The 23,393-nt window shown below is 45.2% G+C and overlaps 1 protein-coding gene across 5 annotated transcripts in view; it reads left to right on the top strand.

Moving 5' to 3' along the window:
* The window catches only part of FOXN3 (forkhead box N3), a 364,903-nt gene that overhangs the window by 82,659 nt on the left and 258,851 nt on the right, over positions 1-23,393 (top strand). For 4 of the 5 annotated variants that reach the window (XM_072963564.1, XM_031679324.2, XM_031679322.2 and 1 more), the window contains exon 2: positions 15,275-15,390. The exons of the other annotated variant lie outside the window; for it this stretch is intronic. The gene's annotated coding sequence lies outside the window, so the exon portion shown is untranslated. The remainder of the gene's footprint in view (positions 1-15,274; positions 15,391-23,393) is intronic. 5 annotated transcript variants of the gene reach the window in all.

Genomic DNA, 23,393 nt, shown 5'->3' with positions numbered 1-23,393 from the left:
GCTGCTGTCCATGCTGGGTAAAGGAGATGGGGTCAATGTTTCATTAGCTGTGTAATTTTAGGCAACCTAGAGTAAAGCAAGCGAGCAAACACCACGACGTGAACAAGCAGCACCAAACCTCCCTGGGTCGCAGTGCATCTCCGATCAAGTTTAGTCTGCAGAGATAAGACGCGACCATCACAGTTTAGCCAGGCAGAAACTGCATGGCGAGCGGAGTCACAGGTCATGCATCTTTTCCAGCCCTTGGCAATTCTTTCTTTATAGTCTGTTTCATTGCCCAGGGTGGATATCATTCTAGACCTCTAGGATGCATGGAGGCCTGTGGAGGAATAAAGTGCTTCCAGGCAAGTTCATGTCTGGTTCAGAAGCTGCTGGGGTGAGTGGGAATTAGATCCGAGAGCTCCTGAAGGGTTCGTTGGCATTGGCAAGTGGTAACAACTGGTCTTGTGGGCCATGGTCGCTGTGAGAGGGAGTTTGGTCTGGTAATATCATAACGTGTCATTTATACCAAGAAGAGGGTCCCTCCCAAGCAGTGTGAAGCCACTTCCCAGAGGTTTCCCCCAGACCTGGGGCTCTGATTAGGGTTAAGGTCTTGGGGTGACAGAGGGAGCAGTGAGCACATCGGTGGTTGGACCAGGTTGTCGTGTACACCCTAACCCTCTCCCCACACAGAGCTGTGGCTCTTTGCCCTGCTCGGGCCCTCTCTAATGCCCCTGGGAAGAGCAGCAGTCTGCATAAACTGGAGCAGATTGAAGGGTTAGTCTGCTGGGAATTGTTTCCATGACAGATGCGGAAGAAATGCTGTCACTTTGTCCTCCCAGCTTATCAGTCGGTTGGTGAAAGATTGCTCACCACTGTCACAAGTCTTGCCATTCAATTCCCATGTCCAGATACAGAGGAATCAAAACATCCAGCGTCTGGACCACTCCATGGCCTTGTAGCCATCCTGCAAACACCTGAGGTGGATTCTTGACATGTGGTTTGGAAAGACAGCTAGCACAAGGGCTTGGGTTTTAGTCTTTTGCAGGTTGGTGTCCCCTGAATGCACGTGAGTGGATTGGCAATGCACGGGACCACTTGGCTGGTATATTCCCTGGCTAAGTGACCCAGATAGAGACCTGGCCCAGGGACAGGATGGGCAAGCCGAACAGGGCACTGTCAGGGGAAGCACCGCTAGCTGGGGCCGGGAGCACCTGCCATGCCAGTCATGGGTGCAGACAAGTGTCAGAGCACGAGGGAGAGCCTGCTGCTGGTTTGGCTCTGGGTGATTTCCTTTCCAACTATGTAGAGAACCAGAAAGAAGGAAGGAGAAATCCGACGGGCTTGATAGCAGAGCTTATTTCAATGGTGTCACATATGTCATTTGGAAAGAGCCATTGTGCGCGGTCTTCTGGTTTTTCACCCAATTGTTAACCAAAATCGAAACATTTAGAAGCTCTTTTGTGCATTAATGTGTCTGGTGAGGTGAGAATCATTGTTGCCACCTCAGCAGTGACCACGCAGAGCTTCGGAGGGGTCGTGACGTCGTGAAAATCACAGGCTTGTAACTCACCAGGCTGCAGCAGCACCCCAGCCCCTGACCCCGTCTGCCCCACTGTTGTTTCTCAGTTGGTGAAGTGGCTCGATCCGCAAGACGTGTGGTTGCTATGAATTCTGTTGTTGGTAAGGAGAATTGGAAACGTTCTCATTTCTAGATTACTTTTCAGATATTCAAATTCGTGCACCAGTAGCATATGGCTAGAACTTTTATTTTTTTTCACTCAGATGTCTTCCAGTGTGCTTCATTGAATTCCAAATCCACATCAGGTTTGAATCTTGGAAATGCCAACTGTACACTAACTGAATGTGAGAAATGAAGAAAACTTTCATAATTTTTTTTTAATAAATGATTTATTTTTCGGCAGTCAAATAAACCAGGTGTGTGGATTTCTTTTTTCCCCATTTTGGTTTATTTGCATCTTGATAATATGGAAGGAACAATGCTGCCTGTGTATTCTTAGCTGATTTTCTACAAGAGAGTTCCACAATAGCACAGATCAAAAAAGGAGGGACCACGATGGTCTTGCCTATCACCTCTGCAGACCAGGGACATGGGCTTAGCCTTGGTCGTCCTCAGATGGCTGTGTCTGTCATGTACTCTCAGTCTGTCCAAAATTTTGGTCCAGTAATTCTCTGACTCTGTGTTCTCCCATTGGGAGGAGTTTCATTTGTAGGTGCCATTTATGCATCCGTCATTTACCAGGTAGGAGGCTCTCAGGCACTTTAATAAAGGAGGGCTTTTATCTGCTAGATTTTCCTTCATTGCAGAAAATTAGTCCGAATGTATGTGTGTTTGCATGATGTTAATCAGAGTTGCTATCATTGGAAAGAATGTTGGCTTGGAAGTTGAAAGACCACCTAACAGAAAGAGCCCAGGTACGGGGCTCTAAGAGATTCGTAAGCCTTATGCTGCCCACCTGTGGAAGCCACCTCCTTTCTCCACTGTCAAACATATTAAAATGCACAGCGGATCCACATGAAATAGAGTTTATACATTGTACATCTTCAACTCTGAGTTACCATTCATTGTAAAATGAAACATTATGTCCCGCTAAGAGAAAACACTGCTCAGTATAATTAGATACACTCATTTCAGAGAGTTCAAATGTAGAAAACTGTGCATTTTAGAATTGGTGAAATACAGTTTATTTATGAGTTGAGTTGCAGTTGGGTTGTTGAGATGATGCTAATTTTTGTAGATTTTATTAGAATTTATTTCTAACATATAAAAAGCTAAAAAGCTGTGACCATTTCCCAACTTTGGCACATCTTAACATTTTGCAATATTTGCTTTAAATATTTTTATAAAATAAAACATGGAAGATATGATTGCAGACCTCTATGTATCTCTTCCCCAGTCCCAGGACTCATCTCTCCCGTGTCCACATGCAACCGCCATCTTGAATTTGGCTCTTAACCATTCCCATGCATGTTTGTAAACCTTTACTATATATGTCTGTATCCATACATATACTTAGTGTGTTTAAAACACGGCCGGTTGTCCACCACTATCCATTCCCTCCTTCTTCCTTTTACTAGTAGGACCCCAGAGCTTCAAACGAGCCCCGTCTGCTGGCGATGGCTCAGTGACTGAGTTCTGGGTGATGGCTGGATATGGAAGGGATGGCTGCACCATCTGGACATTGCCTTTAAAACGAAGGAGCAAGCCTTTCCCGTTCTCTTTCCTCCTTGCTTCTGATTAGGACAGGGGCAAGGTGGTAGCCAGCTACTTGAACTTATACAAGTGTGAAACACACCGGGAGAGAGCAGAGTGACAAGATAGAAAAATTCCAGGTCCCCATCTTCAGGGTATCAGCTACCCAACCACATCCGACTCACCCTCTGCCCTGCCACCAGGCTGCCCATCGTCTCAGGCTGTTTTGTGAGAAATAAAACCGTATTTTTATTTGTCAGTATTATTTGGTCTCTATGAAGACTGATTGAAAAATGTTCTAAAAGGAGTGACTTAAACTCTGATATGTACCTTCTAGTGACTTATTGTATTAAAAACTTTCACTTTTCTTAAGTAGAGGGGGTTAGGGTAAAACACATCTATGTAATTCATTGCATCCTCAGATTAAAAAAGAAAAAAGTGCATTTTACAGCTGGCCAGTGGCTCAGTATCAGTGTCCTGTCCTGGAGTGGACATGACCCCACTGGGGGCACGTGAATTGAGCTCATTATCTTCCAAATAGAGATAGAGGATGTTCATACACACTGAGGACAGCTACCTGCCCTGTCCCCAACTGGAGATGTTTAAAGCAAATGTCACAACAGTAAATTGAGAATAAAAATGAAAAGTTTCCATTTCCAGGAGAATTTTGTTTCCAGACCCTGACTCAGCATTCAAATGAGCATCTTGAGAGTGAGGCCTTCCTGATCAATTTCTCTTCTCCAAGAGCTGGCCCCATAACTGCCCACCCCTGCAAGACAAACCGCAGAACAGCTGCTCCAGGAGGACCCACGCTAGCTGGCCGGCTGGCATTCGGGTGCAGCCAGGGTCCCAGGCTGGTTGGAATGCTTGCCTTCTGCCCAGAAGGGCAATGTCTGTGTCAGAGCCACGGGTGGTTAATAGTGGAGTACAGGGACCATCTCTAACTCTCTCCGGTCCCATCATGCAGCCCTGACGCTCTCTGATTACTCACTAGGCTCGTGCCTGATCTCCTGGGTCAACTTGGCTTCTGGCCTTAAAGGCAGGTTTGGTCCTTGGTTTCCCTGTCAAAGAGCACCTGGAACAGAGCTGCAAGGCACCTGGCCCTGCCTTTTGAATGGGGGTGGTGCCATCAGTTCCAGTCCAGCTGGATACACCTTGACCTTGGGCCTTTTCCCGTTTGCAGTAGGAATTGGGTTGTCAGATGAGTGACCCTGAGACTTCGGCAGTTGCTTGGATGCAAAAGATCATGGGTGCCTCTTAAACCAGCTGTGCCGACTGCTTCAAAAAGCACAAAAGAGGCTCCTGGCATGAGTGAGTAGAAGGTGAGTGCTGCTCGGGAGGGACTCGCGAGCTGAGCTGAGCTCCGTGGTGCCTGTAAATTAAATTCATAGTGGGCAAAAACAAAGCCAAGCAGTACTCAATTCCTTCCCTCCTATGGAGGCTGGAAACTCAACTGTGCAGAGTCCTTTGCAGGAAGGAGAGAAGCCCAGGAGGTAGGGGGAAGTCAAGATGTGCTTTCTGACCTGGTTGAACTGCGGGTGTCCTTGGACGGTTTTTTGAATTTTAAGAAAATGAAAATTAGGAGAGAAAATTCCCTTCAAATCAGTTCTCAGATCGACTTGCCCAATAATCAGTTCGCCAGAAATTCAATTCCACGTGGACTGTTTTTGAATTCCTTGCCACTATCAAAAAATTACTTTAATTTAAAAATTGAAATGAAACATAAACTAAAATTTAAAAACAAGCTGTGCGTGCCCTTGATTACCGTATAATATAACCTTATAATGCCAAAAAGAAGGTTAAAAAAAAAAAAGCAAAGGATAGTCCCATGTAAAAACACTCAGAAAAGGTTTCAAATTACAGGCAAATTGTTCATGAGGTGACTGGCTTTAGGCTAACTGATCTAGAGTCAAGGACATCCAAAAGTCGACACTTTTGTGCTCAGGGATGCTTTCTCGGGCCTTTATTCATCTTATTTCAGACAAAATTCTAATCAACTCTTTTATTTGGTTTCCCAGTCCCTGGCATAGGAGATGTGAATCAAAACAGGGAGGGAACGGCCAGAGCCAGGCCACTTTGTGTGACGAGAAGGCCAGCTGATACCCTGACAGCCTGGGCGGGGGTGGTGGAGGCAGAGAAATGAAAATGTAGATGCAGGGATTAGAACATCCCAGGAGTGAGGGGCCCTTTCCTGTATGGTGCCCTGTCCCCCTCTACCCCCTGCCTGCGTCATGCATCTATGACTTTGAAGGGTGCCTCTGGATCACCATGTGCATAATGCCGGCCAAGTCATAAAAAATGTTTATAACAGGCTAAATCACAGGCTGTACTTTGCCCATTTGATTATTTTCTCCTCCAATCCACTTTTGAAATATTTTCGTCAAATCACTGACTCTTGAATTGGGACATCCACTGGAAGGCACCCATGTCCCCTGCCCTCCAGAAGTCTCCCCAAATACAGCCCACAAGGATGCCTTCTGCAGCTTCACGAGCTCCCCCAGGCCAACCAAGAGCAAGTTCAGTGATCTGGAGACATTCACTCCTGGGAAGTCCTCTTTCACCAAAACGCAGCATGGCCGAATCCAGTTCATTCTTGATACTCAGGGTAATGTGGGTAAGAGATCGTGAACATTCCAAATCACAATGAAATCCACTGTATTATTTATCATTATCTGGTGGCTGCCAGTCTAGAACGGCTGCCTTCCTTAAGGAGGTGTATTAGAATTTTCTAGAGAAACAGACCAACAGTGCATGTGTGTGTGTATCTGTCTTTCTCTTAAGGAGTTGGTTCATGCAATTATGGAGGCTGAGAAGTTCCACGATCTGCCACCTGAGCTGGAGACCCAGGAGAGCTGGTGGTGCAGGTGCAGCCCAAGTCCGAGGGCCTGAAAATCAGGAGAGCTGGTCTAAGTCCAGTCTAGGTACAGGAGGAAACCACAGTCCCAGTTCGGAAAGAGGCAGCAGGAACGAGTCCTCCCTTCCCCGCCATTTGTTCTATTTAGCCCTCTAATGGATTGATTAGATGAGGCCCACCTGTGTTGGGGAGGGCAGTCTGCTTCACTCAGCCCGCTGCTTCAAATCCCGTCCAGAAATGCCCTCACACACCCACCCAGAATCGTACTGAGCCAAGTATTTGGGTACCCCGTGGCCCAGTCAAGTTGAAACATAAAATTAACCATCACAGGAGGTGTGCCAATTTATTGCTGCTTCCTGCCGCTCCCCGTCCTCCTTTCACCTCCAAAGCCCAAGGAGCCACCAACCACCTCTCCCCTCCGAGGCCCCCTCTGCGAAGTCGCTATGACTTGAGGTGGGACACCTGGGAAGGAAGAGGGTTCAGGGCCTGTGAGCAGGCTGAGATGATGTGCTCTGGGGACAGGTGCTGACCTCAGCCTAAAGGCTGACCCCTCTCCTTCCACCTTGTGAAGAAGAACATGGGTGGGTGATGGCCGAGGGGAGTGTTGGCCTAACTTTAACCACCCGCCATATTTAATCTCCATACTGGTTCATCTGCTACTTGGTATCTGTCCTTTTATAAGTATTGTCACTATAGTTATTTTGAGTCCTTTACTACCCAGTGCGTTTGCGAGCACACCTAGAGGCAGTGGGGCACTTGGAAAGAGAAGCAGGTCAGATAATAGAAGGCAGAGTTCTGCTACTGAACATGCGGCCGCAGGCCGGTCACTGACTTTCGGCATCTCGGCGCTCTCCAGTAGGAGCTGAGAATGGTGGTAATTGCAAATCTTATTCATAGTATAATCTTGTCACAGTCAAATGAGGTGACCTGTATGAAAACACTTGGTAATACTCAACAAATATAAATACAGAAGGGCGAAGTGAACATAAAGAGCTACTCTTTTTATTGTTATGACTCTGCTCTGTAAGTTTGTAAGTACTGGTCAGAATTACTTAAAGGGTAACCACTGCCTGCCCCGCTGACGCTCGAAGACTAGGCTTTATACTGGACCCCAGCATCCTCTTCAGTTTGCTTTAAAAAAGTGACACAGTTCTTTGACCAGGAAGGTGTATGTGTTTTCTGTTTTTCCTCCTCCTAGAGATGAGTTGGTCATTGTTCTCATAATATGTAGCCCAGAATGATTCAGGTTAGAAAAATAATAGTCAAACTTTGCTTATCTTTTGTAGGATGATTTTGCCATAACCCCTGCAACTAAAATAGTGGTTTCTTTTAAGACACGCTAGCTCGGAGTCACGGATCTGCACCTTTAAAGCCTACACTTGATTGTTTGGTGCTAAAATTGTGTTCCAGCGAAGCACATCAGCATGCAAATCTACAACGTAGCCATTTTCACCTAGATTGAATATTATTAACTAGCCCAAGGGACAGGATGTAATTAAGATTTCGAACAGCCGACTTTTGTTGACTGTGATGAGTAACCCCCAAATTTAAAGTGGCGTACCAGTTTAAATAATGGGAAGATGGCCCAGGGAGACAGTAGCTACAAATTTTGGCTTTTAAGTGGAATGAACGAATTTGACTTTCCTTCACCGGCCCACATAGTTGATAAGGGCAGAGACTGAACTAGATGCAAATAGGAGAATGTTCAGACTCTAGGAAAATCATGTTTCTTCCTGAATGCTGGCAGATTTCCATCTTGTTAGTCTCTCACTCATTCTAATACCTTCCTTCTTCCATGGGTTTAGGAACAAAGACCAAGTGCAGACAGTTGAAGCCCTTGTTGAGGGTTTATGCTTTTGCCTGATTAAAACTAGTGGATTTCCAGCCTGCTAATGTAGCTCTAGGTAGAAGGGTGAACAACTCTTAGCTTGGATCTACTTCAGAAAGTTTGTAAGACCTCCCTCTGCCTTTCACAGAGCTGATATGGCACCTTTCTGAGAGCATCTTCATTCCCGTGCAATTCCACGATAATTGTTCCTAGGTGAGACGAGATGATCACCTTTTTTGTGTGTGTCCTATGCACGCTGTTTTAAAAGACAGAAACAAAGTTCTCCATTTCTCCCAGGAGAAGTTGGTGAAAGGATCCATGCATATTTGCACCACCTTAAACAGATGCCCAGCAGGCTAGGCTGGCACACAGCTCATTTCAGCCATCCGAATTTTCAGGTGTACCATATGTATTTAGTACATCATTTGGTAATGCTAAAATATATATATATTAAAGCAGCGTGAGACTAAAAGGAGAAAGAAGATGAATGTTAGCATTCCCCTGGGGTTCATGGGTGAAGGAATTAACACAGCGTGGCACTCTGCCCTAGCTGTGTCTGTTTCCATGGCAACAGCTGCGTGCATGTTTCAGACTATCCACAGTGACACAGTTGCAGAAATAGTAGCTTGCAGGTTTCTGATATCGCATCAGTGGACAGGCAGCACGCACTATATTAAGTAAGAGTAAAAGAATTTAAAATACAGCTCTGATTCAGATGTATATTAGCTCAGCTAAGCGATGTACCGGGGATTTCGGCATACCCCTTCCTCACGACAGCAAAATCTGGGCAAAGTTGAAAGTTGCAAGATTCCAGTCAAAGAATTGTCCTTGCTTGGGTAAGTATCATCAAATGAAACAAATGTGAGTGAGTTGCAAAGGTAAGAAAATGGCCTTGGCAGATGACATACTTAAGAAGGGTATTGTCAGTGAAGCTAATTTTTTGGAGGGAGGTAGTGTTGGGTAAGGAATGGAAGCTTTGGTTGAAAACAGCTGAGTCTTGAAAGCAGATCTAATGTGCACCAGAATCTTTAACTGCTGCTGAGTTTATAGCAACTAAGGTATTTGAATGTATCATTGTGAAAATTGCTTTTATACAAAAATGATCAGAGGAGCAGAGAGGTTGATTGGGTTTACAGTTAAAGAGCAGTTGGGGCTCCTTTGTCTTTCGGAATGCTTATGTAAATATCTTCCTTCTCACCGGGGTGACCCTGGTTTGTCTTTGACATTTGCTGCTACTTTTTGGTACCATTTACTGGTCTCCGTGTTTAGATTATGCTGCCACATTGTAGCCTGATAGGACCTGAGGGTTGGTTAGAAAGCAACCAAGTAAAGATGATAGACTTTGTAAGTGTATGACTTTGTAATTTAGGAGGAGAAGTGTTCAAATGGGGATTTATTTACAGGCTAGACCTCTACTTTGGAATAGCAGCCTCGGTATTAGGTTAATGGATTTCAATGTGCACGTTATGATTGCGGGAGCTCTCAAGTATGTTGCAGTTCAATTTAGACTGAGTTTTTAATGTCAAAATATTTTTATTTATGCCCATTATTCGGTGTAAGCCTGCATTTACCTTATAGTTTTATTATTCATGTATCAGTAAAGAGAATGTGAAATGGCATGGCAATTTAAGCTAATCTATTTGTTTGAGAAGGATTCATTTTCTGACCATAGGTGGACTTTTACAAAAAGTGGTATGAGAAACGCAACTCTTGTACGTGTGAGACAATCTGTTGGGTGCACAGGGAACTGTCTCCAGCGTCTACTGCATGTAATCGTTACAGCAATGATCTGATTCAGTGTTAAGGGAACACCTCTGGGAGGAGGGGCTCTGGGACTTCCTGAACACCTGGGTACGAGGAGGGCTGGGAGAGATTTTGAATTATGAATCAGAGATTGAACCCTAGAATGTCTGATACCCCAGTGGGTAGATACGATTTGCCTTTCTACAGAAGGGGACCCAAAATGAAACGGATGTTGAAGTCTCCCGCTGATGCCCACCTGTCGTCCGAGCTACCCAGAGGTGGGAAGTGAAGACTGTGTCTTCTCTGGGTTTTTTTTTTTTTTTTTTTTTAATGGTGGCTGATACTAAAGGGAGCTCCTTTCTCAGAGGGGGAGCCCCTCTGCCTATTTTTATACTCATCTCTAGTTTCGAGACTCCAGCCCATCTTTGGGGCTGATGGGAGGGCCTGTGCCCTGAGTTGCCAGGCCGGGGGTATCCCGGTGGGCAGCTTCTCTCTGTGACAGCTGCCGGAAGCCACCTGTGCTTGGCTCCCCGAAGCAGAGGAATCCAATACCGTTGATATGAGGGTTTACATGATGTTCTGCTGTTGTATTTGAGGGGCCCTGGAAACCTTGGGTTCCTTAGCCTGGAGCTCTGAAACTGGAAATCAAAAAAGTGTCAATGAACGACTTTGGATGATAGTTCAACTTTTGTCTGTTTGGGAGTGCACGCCCTTGTAAGAGTCATATGTATATTTTTTTCATCATCCCCAAATATTTTCCAGTGTAAAAAGCAACAACTCCAAAAAACACCAGTCTGTGTCATGTTATGTTAGCTCTCTTGTGAGACTAGAAAAACACATAAACCAAAATGTAAAGCCCTGGGCCGAACCATTCATCTGAATGTGAAATCCTGGCAGCGCTTGTAGGAAACTCAATTGCTTCCATTTGAAGGGCCAGGAAATTGATTTGGAAAAAAAATAATAAATTTGGGGGATTCCCAAATAGTGGCAGCATGGAATGAAAAAGAGAAAAATGAAGGTACAGACTGATCGTATTACCAACCTTAAATGGTAACAGAATTGCCAGAATAAACGTCTTAGGGCAGAGCTTGTTCGTAGTCTCCACTGCCTGGTCATTTCTGAAGGTTTCCAGTGGTCACAAGGTAAGAGCCAATTGCTAGGCTGGCGTCCAGGGCTTTCCAGCATTAGCCCCTTTCCCACCTCCCTCTTACCAGGTCTCTTCCTTGAGCATCCTGCCCTAGGGTAATAAGCACCGTGTCCTGACCACGAGGGGAAGGTTCTAGGCCTTTGCTCTTACTGCAGCCTCAGCCCAGATTCCTTTCCTCCCACCTTTCCATCTTCAACTTCAGTTCCTCCAAAACCCTTACAGGTCTCTGCCCCTCACCCTCACCGGGATGATTTCTCCATCCCTCATGTTCCCTTAACAGTTTCTTTTCAAATTATAACCCTTATTTCACTGTATTAGGATGCCCTGAATCTTGACTGTGATGTAAACATATCAAAGACAAAAGACCATGGTGTGCATACTTCTGTAGCTTGGCCACACCTAGAACAGTACTTCAAACTTGGATTGCCTTGAATTCTTAAAACGTGACTGAGGAATATGTCGTTGAACTATCTTCTGCTCAGAGAGAGTCTGTTGGACACTGAGATTCCTAAGGCTACTTCTGTCACAGCTCCAAGCGTTGGGACCAGTTCAGCCACTTCCAGATGCTTCCAAACTTCTGGCTGTTTGGCATCATCTAAACACAGAAACCAGGTGAATGGCTGATTTTTTTTCCCCCGTCTTCATGGAATCAAAGATTTTAGAGCCAGAGGAACCTTAGAGAGCTAAACTCATCTTACAGAGAAAAGAATTGTGAACTTGAACTGTTAAGTAACTTTTCTGAAGGCACATGGTTGGTTAGTGACCCAGGTGTGTGGATCCAGCCAGTAATACCTGTGCATGGTCCTGGCTCCTGAGCCTTCCTGGCTGTGGCCGTGAGTTCCACTGAAGGCATAACTAGGCAACTGTTGCTTTCTGCCCCGTGTTGGGATTGGCTGGCTTTCTATATGGAAGCATCGTCATCCGACAACAATCCTGAGAACCCCCCTTTGCTAAAGGCTGATATCATTGGGATAGAATTAAAAATAACAGTGGACTGAGAGTTGAACTCAGGGGGACTGAGAGCCTCACAGAGGCTACGGGCAGCTGCTGAATTCAGTCAAGTTCAGACCCTTAAAAAGAGTGGAAAAAAGAAAGCACATACTTTCCAGTGCCTGGGCGCTGCACAGGCAGGCCAGCTGGGCGTAGCACCGTGGCAGAAAGATCTCTTCAGTTTCAGAAATACGAGCCCCCGAGCTTGCACACAGGGAGGGGACTGGGGCTGCGACTGGGCCTGAGCTGGCGCTGCATTTCTGGTCTTACTTCTGCCTGTGGTTCTACCAGACACAGCTCCTAAGGGAAGCCCATTAGTGTCTAAAGAAAGAACCAGCCCTCCAAGTTGGCAGGAGCAGGCTGTGCCTGGGTGTGCGTGCATGTGTGTGTGTGTGTGTGTGTGTGTGTGTTTAAAGGACTGCATCTGAAATCCACAGGCTTTAGGAGGAACTCTTGGTTTTCTGTGTAAACATGTACTTCTTCTTGCCCAGGGTTAGGCTGTGACGGGAATAAAGCACAATTCAGGTTTCTGAGTTGGAAGCCTGATTAATCTCTCCGCCAGTTACATATGGAAATAAATTAGTAAATGGTCCATCTGGGACTAAACTACTGAGCGATGATAAATTATCACCGTCTTATGTCTCTGTTGCTGCAGACTATGTTGTGCTCGCTGGGAGCTGCTGAAAGATAACTGGATATTCTGTCGTGGTCAGAGGAGTCAAATTTTTTTTTTAAAAAAATGAGAAGTAAAAAATTTACTTTGAAATGTTTCTTGGGAGGATGGTTGGTTGATGCCAAGTTTGTGCCTTAGAACTGCCGTATCTGCAAATATTTAAAAGCAGAGTCTGAAGGGCATAAGAAACATTTTACTTTTATATTTTCAAAGACCAGTACAGTGACTAGTATTAATTGGCACCCAAATGTCTTCATGAGGAGGAGATTATAATTATATATATAATAAAAATACACCCGTGTAGTATTGTACTGTATAATTTTCATAGGAATTTTTTTAAAAAAATCTTTTTATTGAAGTATAGTCATAGCAACTTCTTGTCTATTTTCTTATTTAAATTTCAAAGGTGGTACAAGTCAGCGTCTTGTTGAAAAATTGAGGTTGAGGAAGTTGAGTGTCTTGCCTGTAATGATGCAGATGGCAGAACTGGGGTGAGCAACCGGTTCTGAATCCATCTCCATTCCCATCAGAGCCTTGCCTGACATCAAAAACATTTTCAGTTTCCTGTCATTCATCTAGCAGCACCGGGAAATAAAGCCCTCTGTTCATGTCAGTTTTCTAGAAGCAAAAGCCATACCTTCCTGATCATGAAAAGTAGTCTTTTTTCTCGCATTGGAGGTGTTGAGCATTGGTTTAAGATTTCTTTCTTTTCTTTCTTTCCTTTTTTTTTTTTTTTTGCAGGTTTACATTTTTAAAAATTGAGGTATAATTGACATAAAATTGTTAGTTCCGGGTATACGACATAACGATCCGATGTTTGTGTACGTTGTGAAGTAATCACAGTTATGTCGAGTTAACATCTAACACTTTGCATAGTTAACAATTATTTTTTTCTTGCGATAAGAACTTTTAAGATCTCTTTTCTTAACAACTTAAAAGTATGCAACATGGTGTTGGTAACTATAGTCACCGTGCTGATCAATCCCTGATCTATTTTGTAACTCGAAGTCTGTACCTTTTGACCCCCTTTACCCATTTCTCCCACCTCCTGGTTTGACTTTTTCTTGGGACTGAGGCACACCACTCCCCACTAGAGGTGTTTTATAAAGCGAAAACCATCAATGTCCTCAGGGGCTTTTTAGGTGTGGTAACATTTTGCCCCTTTGCAGAATGGCCCGAGGCAACTGTGACCTCCAGATTCTTACGCCTACTTTAAAATTTTCTTTTGTGTCTTCCTCCAGGGCAAACCTTCAGCCGTTTATCCTTGAAGCAGCTGGGGTGCTCCCCTCTAGAAAATGCAGTGCAAAATGTACAGAAACGCAGCCTGGACTTAGAAATCATTAAATCGCCTGGTTTATCAGACATCAGCGTCTAGACATAGGCCACTGGGCAGTCTTCACAGCAGAAAGAGGAGCCGTGCCCCTCACGTTTACTTGACTGTGCTTGGAAGTAACCTGTCTCACCCAGCTCACCTTCACGTTTCTCAGCCAGACCTGACTCCCCTGTGCACCTGAGTAGCCCTCTTGTGTCCTCACCTCTGGGCCTTTGCTTCCGTGTCTGCCTATTCCCGCCGGCCAAAATCCCTTCGAGATCTCAAGGCCCTTAGTATTGTCTTCTCGATGCTTCCTTTTACCTGCCTCCCCACCCCAACCAGAAACAACTGTCCCCTTTGAAGCCTCCTGTTTGTTAGAGGAAATAATGGCCTGCCTCTGTCTGAGCTGCCTGTCTACCTGTCTTGACTCCCGTAGTGGGCAGTACATTTCTCAGAGGCAGGGATGTCATCAGCTTCTCTCTCTGACCCTTGCCCCCTCCCCAATCCTTAGCCCCATACTGTGGCCTTAATTGAAGTGGAATATGCAGTAGAGTAGGGTGATTTCATTTTATAACAACAGATTCAGTGTCTTTGGTTGCGTGGATGAGTTAACGATTGAAGGTGTAGCAGAATCACTTGGAGGGCTTGCTAAGACAGATCTCCCAGCCCCACCGCCACATATTCAGATTCTGCAGAGCTCGGGCGGGGCCAAGAATTTGTGTTTCTAACGGACTCTCAGATGGTAGTGATGCTGCCTTCCTTGGGACCACAGTTTGAGAACCGCTGTCCTAATGAATTAATTTCCTAACATTCTCACTCAGAAGCTCCTAGGCTAATACCATTCTTTTCATCAGACAATCTACTGATGTGTCTTGCCTGAGGTGGAAGCCAAAAAAGAAAAAAATCTTCCATCAGAAATCATTATGCAATCTGTCTCATGTACCGACTTTCCTATATTGCAAGCTCGTTGGTTGACTGTAGCCCCCAAACTTGCAGCCCATTTTGTGAGCTTTAGCTTGATGGGATCTTTCCCCCCAGGAATTGAGCCGAAGTAATTTTATTTTACAGTAACAGAACAGAGAGTCATTGACTTTGCAGCCTGTGTATCTGGTCTACCCAGAGGAGCAAGGCTGGTGTGCTTGGTGCCTGGCCTTGAATGCTTCCTGGTGCTCTGGTGTTTTTCCTTTATCTAGTCAAGTGTTTCAGTGGCAGCTATAGTAAAATAAAATCATCTCACAAATGTCTCAATGGCCGCTGTAGCAAAATAAGATCATCTCACAATATCTATGGCATGTATTTTCAAATCTCTGGGTCCTTTTATGCCCCGTGAGGCAGTTTCAAGAACACTCCATCGGGAAGGACCCAATGCTTCAATAACTTTTCAAGAAATAAAGAGGCACTGTTGCAATTGGCATTTTCATTGAAGTGTGGCATCTTTTAGAGAGTCAGGCCAGAGATGACATCCACTGTGCTTGCAAGGGTTCTCTCTCCTCCCCTGCTCTAACCCCGTCTTTCTTCTGCTCCTCTCCACCAGCCACTAAACGCATCATCTCCCAGAGGGCCAGCGTTCTCGAGATCATGGAGGCCTCTCTGTCCTTGCTGTGACTGGAGCAATGCTGACCTCGGTTTCCTGGACCCATTCTGACTCAGGTAACCAGCTGGCTTGCCCCTCATGGAGACTGCACTGAACAAATGAAATTCCAAAGCTATATTTAAATGCAAATGCCAAATTGATTGTTTCTCCATCAATTGATAACCACCCCCTCTTCCTCCCAGTCTTCTTAGTGATCAATTTATGCAGCTGATCAGACTGACGTTGTGGTCAGTCAATTTAGGCATTAAGATAATGAGAATGTTGAGCCACATCTTTATGTAAAATTTTGGTGTGTGTCATACACAATGCAGCAGGAACGCTGCTGGGAATTTTCACACAGAAACGAGCATCTACTGTATGTAGCTCCTCTAACTCATTTTCTTTCTCATAATACAATACTTCACCTGAATTATATTAGTCTATCTAAGTTGGACCTTTTAGTTGAGTTTAATAAGTATTATTGAGTATCTGTTATGTGTTCTTGGGGCAGATGGAGATTAAAAAAAAACTAAGACATTAAAAATGTAAGCTGCATCCTCAGGCAGCTCACACCTGAGCCAAAGAGCCAACACTCACTTGTAAGAAGATGGTGGATGGTGGAGCTCAGCTTCCTGCTGGGGCTGTGTGCTAATGGTAACTCTCATGTTCAGGGACTTTGAGGACTGGAATTGGAATAATTAGGGAAGAATTCATGGAAGAGGCAGGGCCTCAGGTGGGCTTTGTCACTGAGAATCATTCAGCCAGGAAGGAAGAGGAGCAGCCTGGCCTGGCCAGGAGGGTGGGACTGAGCCCGCTGGGAGCCTGGCCAGTGAGGACCCTGGCTGCCTGGACCAGACAGAGCTTGGAGGACCCTGACTCCTGTCCTAGCCTGAACCAGGCTCCGCTCAGGGACTGGATCCCTTAAGGTTTCTGTGGGGAAACCCCACCTGCCCTGTTACAGGGTTGCTTTGCTGATGGCTTCCTGCAGGGGGCCCCAGTCACTGTTGCCCCGGTCCTGGTTTGGCTGCTACCTGCCGGCCTTCTGTTTCTTTGGGCTTGTCCCTGCCTGGCCTCTCCCTGTCTACCTGATTGTTCACTCTTCTCTCACACATCTGCCCCTCTCAGCCCGGCGCTCTGCCTGGCAGGTGTGGCTTGACAGGGCCCCGGGCTGAGCCAGATCCCGTGTGAGGTCAGAACCTGGTGATTCACAAGATGTGATTCCTAGCTGAGAAGTGGAATTGATGGGTGGGAGGCAGCAGCTAGGAACATGAGTTTGTGTGTTGATACCAGGAGTGAACCTGGAGTTCTGAAAGCCAGAATTCAAGGAGGGTCTCAAGGCTGAAGCTGTGGTCGTGGGCGGGGATGGGAGCCTGGTGGGCTGTCATCTTGCGGTGGCCCCCGCAAACTCTGCTCGCTGGAGTGGATAAAGCAGCGGCTGCTTCCTGCCCTGGGTCTTGAGGGTGCTGTGAGGGTCTCCTGCCAACGCTCTGTCTGTCCCATGAGGCCACACCCACCCCACCTGCCTTCACATGCGCTGGTGCTTCTGGAACTGACAGCCCCGCCGATCCAGGAGCTCAGGCCTTCCTGGAATCAGACCCCTGGCTCACCAGCCACCAGGAAGTGGAAGAATGAGAATAATAGTGTTTGTGTTCTGCTCCCAAGAAAGCGGTTGCCTCATCAGTTGTTGCCCTGCCTCTTCTAAGCCCCGGTGGGTGGGCTGCGGCCGGCTAGCCAGGTATGGCCCTCTGCTTGCTTGAGATGGACAGGCTGTGATGATTCTTACATTTTTAAGTGATTGGAAGAAATTAAAAGATTATATTTTTTGCCTCATAAAAATTATATGGAATTGAGGTTTTGATGTCCCTAAATTAAGTTTTAACTGGAACACAGTCGTGTTCATTCATTTCTGGGTTACCTGTAGCAGCTTTTACGTTACAAGGGCAGAGTTGAAATAGGTGCCTCAGAAACCAGAAAGCATTTACTTTCTGTTCTTTTACATTAAAAAAAAAATTGCCATCCTCTGGCCCAGGCAATTGTGGGCACAAATGTTTGCAACATTTGAGATGTGAAACTTTTTTCCTTCATAAAGAAAATAGAATTGAAGGGTGAGTGGGATTTGAATAAGCAAGAGAGGAATGTTCCAGACTACGATGGAGAATTGGTCATACTCAAGTTGGATTTTTCTGTTCATCTACTTAACGTTCAGTTAAAGCTAGCTATGACATTGAAGCTATTTCATTTCAGGAACCCGATTCTTAGGTGCCTTTAAAGTAAGGCATCCAGGCTTCCTGGGTTAATGTAAGTGTTGGAACAAGTCAGCCTGGATTTTGGAACTTTTTTCTTTTTACTTGGCACTGGGTGTGAACTGTTTTATTTTAAACCAAATAAGTATTTTGTTTTAAATCAAGTAAGCATTGAAGACTTGCCATGTGTAAGCTATGGCATTTAATCTTGGCAGTATTTCCCCAATCCTAGTGGGATTTTTATGATACTGTTGAGTGGAAACTGGGAAGAGTTTGGAGATGTGGGTTCTAGTCCTCCTAGCTAGCTGAGCCAGGGCAGGCTGTGGTCTACAAGGGTGAAAAGCACACCCCAAATCTCAGGGCCTAGTGCAATAAAAGTTTATTTCTCACCCACCCAGAGTTGGACTGCACCAGGGTGGCTGTCCTGCCTCCAGCGTTTTGAGGTTTCAAGCCTCCCCCATCTTGTGACACCTGCATTTCAAAAAGTGGCTTCCTGGTTGCTTTGTCATGTGAAAAAAAGAGTTGAGAACACACACCCGTTCTTAGGTGCCTTAGACTAGAAGTGACTCAGACTAATTCCACGTCCACAGTTCATTGGCCAGAACTAGCCACGTACCTCTGTCTCGCTGCTGGGAGGCTGGGAAGCAGGCAGGAGTATGAGGGTTGCTTCGGGTCCTTACTGACCCCACAGCACAGTGTCACTGTGGAGAAGCCCAAACTTGGCCTGTGCTTTTGTCTGCTCATCATCAAAGGGTAATTAACGCAGACCTGCATTTCACAGTTTATGAAAAGCTCAAATAAGGAGTAGGAAAGATCTTTAAAAGATATAACAAACTGTAAAATATGTAACCAGTTTCTTTACTGGGTCTTGAATGGTGATAGCCTGGAGCCAGGATAGTCACACACACCCAGGTGTGCTTGAGGCCCTCGTAGCCGTCGCCATTTGACCTGACATAGTTACCATACAGTCCTTTCTTCACACCCAGAAATATGCTGCTGTGGACAATACATGATGTGATCACCCCAGCTTGACCCCACTGGTCATCCTTGAAGATTAATGTTAGTTGCTGTTTATCGAGCTGCTTCTTACAGTCACAGTGTTGTAAGCTTTTGCTCGCATTGTTTCATTTAATCCCCCAAACAAACTTGTGAAGTAGACACAAGTGACCTCACTTTAAGATGAGGTAACAGATGCAGAAAGCTTTAAATTGTGCGTGATCACAGAGCTAGCGAGTGGCACCGCTTTGCTCTGAACCCAGGTCTGGCCTGCTCTTAAGTGCGCCGTGTGACTGCCTCGCTCATCCTTTACAAGGACTGGGCCTTCGACCAGGTGGGGCCCCGCTTCCCTAACACTGGCCTGGGGATCTGTTCCTGGACCACGCCATGGTGGAAGCTCGCAGCCCTGATTGGTGAGTCCAGCCCCTGATGACCCCAATGAGAAGGCCAGTCGTAGAATCAGGAAGTGATTCTACAGAGCCAGCAGGTAGCAGGACCAGGGCTGGCGAGCACAGCTCCTGACTACGAGGCGGTCCCTTTCCACCCTCTCCCCTGTTGTTGACAACTGCAGCTTGTTTTAAAAATGGGCACTGCATTTTACTTAGGGAAAAAAGATGTTATTTTGAAATCTAGGGTGGGGTGGAACTCCAGCCGGTGAAGACTTGCCATGTACCGTGCAGTTGATCCAAACAGGCTTCTCTCGGACACAGCAAATAGAAACTGGGCTCCATTTTCGGGGAGTTTATTTACAAATTTGTTTAGTGGAAAAAAAAAATAAAAGCCAAATCACAACCAAAGACCAGCTTGCTTGTAGAATAATATCAAACAGAAACCCATCTACTCATGAGATGGTATTAATTTCCCTGGTTCCTGGCTTTCCTAATCACTGTTCAAAACCGACCCCATGGAATCAAAGGGAACAGTCCCTGAAAAATGAACCAAATGTGGCAGAGTCATCTATTGCATTGCTTGCTTCAAACCGCACCCCACTCAGGAAAATTATGCATGTGGTTCCTAAATGTACAAATAAAACTAAAGGAATTCTATTATGAAAGAAAAATTAGATGGAAATTTCTAATCCCGTGTCATAAACAATATAGGGATAACTTTCAAATATTCTGCTTTAAGCATGCATTTAATTTGTGCTCTGGGAACCAAATAATGTTGCTAAGATAAAACATTCTAATAATGATTTATGTAAATTTATTTGTACAAAGTAATGGTGTGGTTGCCTATAGCAAATTGCTTGGAATATGAAATGACATTTATGAGGCCTTTTTTTCCCTCCTGTGAATGAATACAATGGAGAGAATAAGAGACTCCAGAAAGGAAAAAAGAAATCCATGTTCAAAATGGAGTCTGATGCCTGGAGAGCCAGAGACAGCTGGACAGGTTAGAGGGTGTATGAATAGTCAAGAAACTCAGTCCAGTATGTTTTCCTGTGACGGTCACATTATTTGTAGAGCCACACACAGAGTGTGTGTGTTAGATTCTTAGAAAGGTAGAACCCCTTATTTTAGTGACTGTAAACTGTGCAGACACCAAAGCTCTTTCAGAACAGCCGACGACAGATCACTTGTTGTCACGCTGCCCTGATACACAGGGCGCTTACAACACGGGGTGCAAAGAGGCCAAATGTAATTAAAAATTGGGCAATTCATCTCAGTTCCCAGTTACTTTAACGCCAAGGGAAGTTATGCTTGAGTCATAAATGGGGTCCAAGTGTTAAACAAAACAAAAAACTCTCCCAGGGACCGATGCGTAGACCCACAGGGAGTTTTCCTGGGTCTGCTGCCCGGTTAGCACGTTTGGTAGTGGCTGTAAGGTGTTTCCCGGAAACGTTTCATTAAATGGAAATCCCCATGTATGCAACCGAGTTTCTGAACCTGTGCTTTGGCCTCATAAATACATAAATGCCCAGCAGGATTCGCCAGAACCCACACTATTTGGAAAAGCTATGATATTAACACTTCTGTTGTGGAAGGCATTGAATTTTTTTTTCCTCAGAGTATTTTTACCATCTCACTGGGTCGTCACACTCATTTTGTGAGGTAGGTGAGGGTTTGTATTCTGTGTATCGGGAAACTGAGGGGCTGCAGAGATCCCAACTGAAGGTCCCAAAGCAAGACATTCCCCCAAGGCAGAGGGAGGGGGACAGCTTCCACAGTGACGTTTGTCCCATTGTCCTCACAGACTAAAGCAAGGGAAAGAGATTTGCGAGCTCTGGAGGGCTTGCTTTCTTTAAAACAAGTTCAGAGTTCTGGCCCCTCATAAACCGTTTTGGAATTGCACCGCTGTCCTGAGGGAAGCGGCTTCGTCCAGTTGGACAGAGTGACTGCGCTGGTGGGGCCAAGGCCTGAGGGCTGATGCTGGGGCTCCTGAGAGAGCGGGTGTAGAGCTGGAACAGGACTTGAAAACAGAATGAAAACAACACTGGCTTCTAGGAAAGAGGGGATAGCCTGGGTGTTCAGCAGTGCCAGTTAGAGTGCATGTTCCATAAAAGCTGTGACTTAACGGCAGGGTTGATTTTAGCCAAGTGGCCCAGGGGTCCCAGGGTGAGGCAGTGGATGTTAGGGTGAGAATATCAGTCAGAGTTTCAGATTCCTGTTCCTTCTCTTTCCAGCTGAGTGTCTTGGGTGTGATTTCTGAGCTGTGAATTCCTAGAAAATAATGTAAGGTGTCGAGCTTTCATTTTCCCATCTGTAAAATGGAGCTAATGAGATCTACCTTATAGAATTAGCATAAGAATTAAATAAAATAATTCTTGTAAAATATTGGGCACAGGGGTGGGGGGGCGCGACGGGATGAAACAGGTGAAGGGGATTAAGAGCTACAGACTTCCAGCCATAAGGCAAGTAGGTCCCAGGGATGACATACAGCATAAGGAATATGGTCAATAACATGCAGTAGTTTTGTGTGATGACAGATGGTCACTGGGCTTGTTGTAGCGATCCTTTCATAATGTGTTCAGCTGTCGGATCACTGTGTTGTGCACTTGAAACTAATATAATATTGTATATCAACTGTACTTCAATAAAACATAGGTAAATAAAAATAAAGTAGTTGGCACAGAGCTTGGCAGATAGTACATACTCATTTTATGGTAGCTTTTGCAATGATTATAATCTCTATTACTTAAGAATGTATGGCCCTGGAGGGGGAGGGTATAGCTCAAGTGGTAGAGTGCATGCTTAGCATGCACGAGGTCCTGGGTTCAATCCCCAGCACCTCCATTACAAAAATAGCTAAATAAATAAATTTAATTACTTCCCCCCAAGAACACTAAAATAAATAAACCTAATGCCCCCCAACCCCAAAATAAATGAGGTAGATATATGTGTAAATTTTTTAAAAATATGGTCCTGGTTAATAATTGGAAATGAGATTAAAATCCATCTTTTATTTAATGAGAATTAATCACAAAGATTTCTCAGTCAGTTGTTTCTGTGTACCAAAAAGATACCAAAGTAGACGGGGGTGTGTATAGCTCAATGGCAAGAGTGTGTGCCTAGCCTGCACAAGGTCCTGGGTTCAGTCCCCAGTACCTCCATAAAAAATAAATAATTAGAAACCTAATTACCTACCTGCCCGAAATGTGACATTATTAAAAAATGCTCAAAAAAAGAATAATTGAAAAAAAGTAAAAAAAAAACCCCAAAAACCCAAGGTAAATAGGAGAGTTCATTCATTTGTTCATCCAACAAACAGCTCTTGATGTTGAAGGCCCTTTGCAAGCTGCTTCCCAGTGTTGGAGAGGCCAGGTACAGAGCTCTGGCCTCAAGGGATAAGGATGAATTTTACTGTGCGGGCCACCTTAATATACGTGATCTTTGTTTTCCAAGAATTCAGAAATTAAGCTGGTCTAAATCCTCAGCTGTTGCCGAAAGCCCTGGTGCGGGTCCTGACTCTGCAAGGTGGTTCTCTTCAGAACCGTCATCTTGGCTAGCAGAGGGGTAGGTTCATGTCAAGATGAATGGGTGGAAATCCTTGCTTACTTGCTCCTTCTGCTGCTCCTGCCTGCAAAAGGCGCCATTCACATTCCTTGCACATGTATTCTTGGCTATGGTAGGTCAGCCCCCTAGGCTGGAAGTGTGAATATACCCTTTTGTTAGAATTCGTTTCCATTAGAAGCATACATACTGCTTTCTTACCAAGGGTTGAAATGAATCCGATGTAAAATGTGTTGGGTTTTTTTTTTTTTTCCCCTGAGCTGGCCGTATAGTTATATCACCTTAGAAAAGGTGTTTCACAGAAATTCTCTAAAGGAAGATAAGGAAATGTGAAACATTCTCAAGTGAAATGAGAAAATAAGTAATAGTTCTCAGATTCAGGATCCAGTCTGTCTATTCCAGTGGTTCCTGGACACCAGGGGCCTCCTGTGTGGAGGGCAGAGGGGTGTGGAGGTGCCCTGCTTGAGTTTACAGTCTCCTGGGGGATGGCGGGGGGTGGGGGGAGAGCCAGACAAATGTGTACAAATAAGTGTTCAAACAAGAACTTCCCCCAGTAGAAGGCAAAGAGAAAAATAAGCTCAAGATAGTGACTTTCAGTATCCTTACTTGGGAATATAAGAAGCTGGCAACCTCTGCCTCTCTTGAAACTATTTTTGAAATTTTATTGTGGTGCAAATTCACTGTCTGGGAGCCTCCTTGCCTTGGCTTCTCTGGCCCCCTCTCCTTGGTACCGCCCTCCGCTCCCGCTATGCTCCTTCCCGGCTCCGACTACAGTTGACTGGAGGTCCGCAGCCTGTGGCTTATCCTCCTTATTAAAAAGGAGATTAGCAAGTGTTAGAGGCGTACCAGCAATTAAGACTTTCTTCCTGATTTGAGGAGGAGGAGGAGGAG

The sequence above is a fragment of the Vicugna pacos genome, chromosome 6, assembly GCF_048564905.1.
Source record: "Vicugna pacos chromosome 6, VicPac4, whole genome shotgun sequence".
Taxonomy (NCBI): domain Eukaryota; kingdom Metazoa; phylum Chordata; class Mammalia; order Artiodactyla; family Camelidae; genus Vicugna; species Vicugna pacos.
The sequence above is the reverse complement of the archived record's forward strand: the minus strand, read 5'-3'. Positions and strand labels throughout refer to the sequence as shown.